The sequence below is a fragment of the Sinocyclocheilus rhinocerous genome, unplaced genomic scaffold (assembly GCF_001515625.1).
Source record: "Sinocyclocheilus rhinocerous isolate Xijiao unplaced genomic scaffold, SAMN03320098_v1.1 scaffold254, whole genome shotgun sequence".
Taxonomy (NCBI): Eukaryota; Metazoa; Chordata; class Actinopteri; order Cypriniformes; family Cyprinidae; genus Sinocyclocheilus; species Sinocyclocheilus rhinocerous.
The window spans coordinates 1,749,615-1,756,498 of record NW_015628690.1 but is presented as its reverse complement, the minus strand read 5'-3'; positions in this window follow the sequence as shown (position 1 = coordinate 1,756,498).

The window sequence follows — 6,884 nt, the reverse complement described above, 5'->3', positions numbered from 1 at the left end:
ACGGCGCCGTGGGTGTAAACTTACAGATTATGGGGTGGTAATATTATAATGAGATCCCTTTGCCACGTCACCAAGGGAGCGAAATCAGACGCGCTGGTTTTTTCAGACGCTTGCAGAAAAAGGCTTACTAAAACAAAGTTACTGGGTTAATCTTTTTCACGTTTCCTTGGTTGGTAGATGCACTGGGGACCTGATTATAGCACTTAAAACCTGGAAAAGTCAGATTTTTATGATATGTCACCTTTAATGGTTCTCGTACGTGCATTGTTTCACAGATGCAGATGAACACCAAATGTTCTGAAAGTGTTCAGTGAATTATTATTTAGCACAAAACATGCAGATTATTGTTGGTGAATCCAAAACATACAGCGTGACTACTGACTAGTGAAGTCTGATTCCCGAGCTAATATGACTCTTTTGAGCATGTTCTTATTAATGAATGAAACACATGCAATGCAATTAGAGCATCCCAATTCAGTACGAATGACTCTTATGAGACGGTTCTTTTTAGCAAATCACAAACACTTCTTAGTTGGAGCAGTTTCTCAATTAATGCAACACACTCACTAAATCAACTCACTTTCTGAACCTTCGTACATGAAGTAAAAAATTAAACCATTTTAAATCATGTAATATTGTTGTCTGTAATTAAAATAAAGATGAAATAAAGAAAATATGAATATTAACTAAATGAACAACTTAAAGGGGACATCAGATGCAAAATTCACTTTTATATGGTGTTTGCACATAAATGTGTTGGCAGTGTGTGTACACAACCACCATGTAATGATAAAAATCCACCCAGTGTTTTTTTTTTAACATCCCTATAAATCATAACCTCTTTCTCAGATCAATCCGTTCACAGATTCTTGGCAGTGTGACATACTTTTGGCAGGCCCCTCCCATGATTTTTTGACGACCAGTGCCGTTTTAGCACAGACCCGCCCTGAGTGAGCTGTGTTATCAGTCCGCCATTGTTTTAACGCCAGAGCAGGTTTTGAAAAGAATGGCTGCTAAGCGATTGAGGTGTTTTGTTGCTGGATGTAATAATGAACATAGCATTCGTCATTTACTCCCGACATCTGAGCCGCTGAAGACACAGTGGATTTTTTTTTTTTTAAGGGAATCGCCCCCGATCTACCTAAATGCGTCTATGTCCGCGCGAATCATTCGTGATCCAGCTTCACCTCCAGAAGAAGTGAGTATAAGTTTTTTTTTTTTTTAATTAATCTTTGCAAATTGCCTTTCCTAATAATGTGCTAGTTAGCAAGTTCCATGACGAATGCGGCTAAACTAACAGTCTCTCAGAGAGCGGCTTGTCACCCCACAGAAGAGAGGGGCAGGGTGAGCAGAGCTCATTAGCATTTAAAGGGGCATGCACCGAAACGGGTTGCTGTGAACAGAGCTGTTTTTGACAAGGTAAAAAGGGTATTGTTTTACACTATGAGAAATTTTAACTAAAGTATGACTTTTTATTAAGACCCTAAAGAATCATACCAACTTGTAGAAAATGGGCATCTGATGTCCCCGTTAAAAGAAACAAAAGTTGGCAACTAACCAAAATAAGTTTACGTTAAAGTACTAAAATTATTCAAACAAAAACTGAAATAAAAATATATTATATCTTTATAGAAATATAAAAAAAACAATAAAAATGAATAAAGCACAAACCAAAATACTAAAACTTTAACACTGAAATATAAAATAAAATGTAAAATATGAATAAATACTATAATATTTATTATAAAATGGTTAGTTAGTTCCATTCCTCGATTCTGATTGATCAGCAGCTGTGTTTTATTCACGATACAGCACGGCCTCTCGTACCTTATTGCTTACATAAATAATACTAAAATAACACTGGTAACAAGATTTGATACTGTGTTAAAGTATGTTGTACTTAAGACAAGACTTAAGACATAAATCAGTGGTATTTTATAAAACATTAAGGTAAATATATGATAAATTAATATTATATAAATATATGATAAATATATTTTGTTCTTTATTGTTTTATATATGTTACTGATCCCACATTTGGCAACAAAATTACATATCTGTAATTCCAAACATTTCTTACTCTTAATCAATCAATGTTAATGGGACTATTAAGAAATCACAATTGTTCAGAATCAAAGACCAAAATTTCTTAAATCTTCCTATTCCTAAACATGAGAGACATGTTATTCCACTGTCAAATAAGAAGCTACAGGCATAGCAGACTCGTGGCTGCATGCATGATGGAAAATAAGTGGAGGAGTCAGGAAAGCACACAGCTTTTATGTTGCATTTGTTTTCTTTGCATCTCAAGGTTGCACTATTATTCCTGCACAAACACAGCTTCTCACCGTTCATTTTGGTGAGGGCTTCTTCAATAACTACTCCTTGGAGCAATTCCATGTCATCAAAGAGCACATCATCTGTTATTGTAATGAGTCTTGACTCTAACTCAGCTCTGAATCATTAGTGAATGGATCAACCGCTCTCATCAATGTGTTCGAGCCCCAGTGGGAATGTGAGCGTGATGAGGGCCCATCCAGTGCACTGTGATTGATCATTATTTTAATCACTGCAGGCAGACGGTCACGGGGACGACGTCAACCCACCACACCATTACGGAAGAGAAAAGAAATAAATGAAATGCAGGTAGGAGGCATTATTTCGATTTAGCGTCTTTGTGGATTCTCGGTCACAGTTAAAGGCTTCCCGCACCTTCCTGTAAGCACCACACTTGACGCTCTGGTCCTCCAACCTTAAATACATTCACAGCCAGTGACCACACACAAAGATGAGTCTGCTCTCTGCTCGCTCTGTGCCAAGGTCGTCTGGGTAGTATCTCGGTTTGCTTACAGACACATTTTGTGAAGGATTCCTTCCTAGAAATTCAGGCTAGATAAATATATTTTTTTTTACACGTGATATCATAGGCTGATCATTTAATGGTTTTGTTTCGAATCATTTTAATTATTTTTTTTCTGCAATAATAATTCGCTTTTCAGCTCTGTCATTGACCTGTGTTTCTGCCACATGAATAGTAGCTCTCAAACTGCTATTTTCCGTGTTTCTCTGTCTTTTATGATGCCTGCAAGCACAAACAACACAGCTTGAGTAATCAAGTCAAAGGCTTTGAGATGAACTCTTCAAAAACATACTCCCACTTCTGTGTAGGAAAAAAGGTCACATTCGATCGTGTTTCCGAATGTGTGCAGCCGAGTAAAAGAGAATGTGCTGGAAGTCTAAAAACATTAAAAGCCGGTTCACTTTCTCTGTCTCTGTGGTTGAAGTGGCATATGCAATATACACCCCATATTCAGAGGGATTTTTTTTACAGATTAACACCTAGATGGCCTTTGTTTTTTCCAAGCCAGTGCAGCAACACTGGTGACAGTATCTAAAGATAGTCCAGTAGCACATAGCACAGGGGCAATCTAAAAAATCAAGAGGACACTTTAGAGAGATTGTATCTAGAGAAAGCTATTGTTTCTCTCTTATCTGATATTGGAACAGTCTGGATTGCTTGCAGGTTCACAGGTTCCCATACAGAAAACTCATTTTGTTGATTTGATAAGATGAACTGCATTGACAGCATTCATTCATTGTCTATAAAAGCATCTATCTATCTATCTATCTATCTATCTATCTGTTTTTGATAGTAATTAATTCTGGAAAAAATGTATCATAGTTTCTACAAAGATATTATGCAATACAACCCTTTTGAACATTGATAATAACAAGGAATGTTTTTTCAGCACCAAATCAGAATATTAGAATGATTTTTGAATGGACTGGAGAGTCAATTTTGTTTTTCAATAAATTTATTGATTTGTTATCACAAATCAGGTTTTTGCTTTGTCATTGTGGAGAATGGAATGTAGATTGATGCGAAAAATATATTTATTTATTATCAAATTTTCATATTTTTTCATCAAATATATTTGTGACCCTGGACCACATTTGTATATTTGTAGCAATAGCCAACGATACATGGCTCAAAATTATCAATACATTGTATGGGTTAAAATTCTATTTTGTAAGTTTCCTACCGTAAATATATCAAAACTTCATTTTTGATTAGTAATATGCATTGCTAAGAACTTCATTTGGACAACTTTAAAGGCGATTTTCTCAATATTTTGATTTTTTTGCATCCTCTATCTCAGCCAAATATTGTCCTATCCTAACAAACCATACATGAATGGAAAGCTTATTCATTCGGCTTTCAGATTATGTATAAATCTCAATGTAAAAAAAAACAAACCGTTATGACGGTCCAGGGTCACATTTATTTCTGCTTTTTTTCAGAACATTTTTCTTTTTCATCCAGAGAATAAATTAAATGTTAAAATACATTCAAATTCATTTCTCAGTATTACTGTTTTTAGTGTATTTTTTATCAATTAAATGCACCTTTGGTGAGCATAAGAGAACTCCTTCAAAAACATTAAAAGATCTTAATTTTTGCAATGTTTTCAACAGTAGTGCATGATAGATAGATAGATAGATAGATAGATATTTCAATGTCATATTAAATGAAAATCTATATTGCAGTAGGAAATACAAGAATGAGTTGTATGTCTGTTGTTGGAGGCTACTTTGCTTTTCTGTATAATGGATTTATTACTTGTGCTGGTGGATCAACTGAAGGCTTTGGGTTGCCAAGCAACAGCGGTCATGTGATAAATAAACGGCGCTTGCTTCTGTAAAGGATCAGATTATTCTCCCTCAGTGTATTGTCGGAGGGGAAGAATAACTAGGGATGAGCTACAGGGCAGAAGTTGGAAAGATAATGCATTTACGAAAGTCTTTTAACTTCATGTAAATTGATACAATGTGCAGCTGGGTTCTGGTGGCAATTTAACTACGTTGCATTACGGTCAATGACCAAATTTAAGATGCAGTAATTAATAACTCAAGTGTCATAACTGAACTCACAGCACTGAGGACTTTATCATCATACCAAGCCAAATGGATTGGCTCAATTATCTGAATAGGGAACAGGGACCATAAAGCAGACAGCTTGAGACGTTAAATGAAAGCCTTGACTCTGTTTCTGAATAATTCAATAGGAATTTCTCTTGAATTATCAATAATTGCACACCACCGATAGGCCTTTGAGAGGTCATTACAAAGCGCTGGGCGAAACTTAGGTTTAATATACAGTGGGTACGGAAAGTATTCAGACCCCCTTAAATTTTTCACTCTTTGTTATATTGCAGCCATTTGCTAAAATCATTTAAGTTAATTTTTTTTCCTCATTAATGTACACACAGCACCCCATATTGACAGAAAAACACAGAATTGTTGACATTTTTGCAGATTTATTAAAAAAGAAAAACTGAAATATCACATGGTCCTAAGAATTCAGACCCTTTGCTGTGACACTCATATATTGAACTCAGGTGCTGTCCATTTCTTCTGATCATCCTTGAGACGGTTCTACACCTTCATTTGAGTCCAGCTATGTTTGATTATACTGATTGGACTTGATCAGGAAAGCCACACACCTGTCTATATAAGACCATACAGCTCACAGTGCATGTCAGAGCAAATGAGAATCATGAGGTCAAAGGAACTGCCTGAAGAGCTCAGAGACAGAATTGTGGCAAGGCACAGATCTGGCCAAGGTTACAAAAAAATTTCTGCTGCACTTAAGGTTCCTAAGAGCACAGTGGCCTCCATAATCCTTAAATGGAAGACGTTTGGGACAACCAGAACCCTTCCTAGAGCTGGCCGTCAGGCCAAACTGAGCTATCGGGGGAGAAGAGCCTTGGTGAGAGACGTAAAGAAGAACCCAAAGATCACTGTGGCTGAACTCCAGAGATGCAGTCGGGAGATGGGAGAAAGTTGTAGAAAGTCAACCATCACTGCAGCCCTCCACCAGTCGGGGCTTTATGGCAGAGTGGCCCGACGGAAGCCTCTCCTCAGTGCAAGACACATGAAAACCCGCATGGAGTTTGCTAAAAAACACCTGAAGGACTCCAAGATGGTGAGAAATAAGATCCTCTGGTCTGATGAGACCAAGATAGAACATTTTGGCCTTAATGCTAAGCGGTATGTGTGGAGAAAACCAGGCACTGCTCATCACCTGTCCAATACAGTCCCAACAGTGAAGCATGGTGGTGGCAGCATCATGCTGTGGGGGTGTTTTTCAGCTGCAGGGACAGGACGACTGGTTGCAATCGAGGGAAAGATGAATGCGGCCAAGTACAGGGATATCCTGGACGAAAACCTTCTCCAGAGTGCTCAGGACCTCAGACTGGGCCAAAGGTTTACCTTCCAACAAGACAATGACCCTAAGCACACAGCTAAAATAACGAAGGAATGGCTTCACAACAACTCTGTGACTGTTCTTGAATGGCCCAGCCAGAGCCCCGACTTAAACCCAATTGAGCATCTCTGGAGAGACCTAAAAATGGCTGTCCACCAACGTTTACCATCCAACCTGACAGAACTGGAGAGGATCTGCAAGGAGGAATGGCAGAGGATCCCCAAATCCAGGTGTGAAAAACTTGTTGCATCTTTCCCAAAAAGACTCATGGCTGTATTAGATCAAAAGGATGCTTCTACTAAATACTGAGCAAAGGGTCTGAATACTTAGGACCATATGATATTTCAGTTTTTCTTTTTTAATAAATCTGCAAAAATGTCAAAAATTCTGTGTTTTTCTGTCAATATGGGATGCTGTGTGTACATTAATGAGGAAAAAAAATTAACTTAAATGATTTTAGCAAATGGCTGCAATATAACAAAGAGTGAAAAATGTAAGGGGGTCTGAATACTTTCCGTACCCACTGTAAAAAAAGGTTTAAATCCTTAGGTTGAGGAGACTCTCCTGAACTGCACCTTCACTTCCATTTTTCTTTTCAGTCTCTTTATTTTGCCCT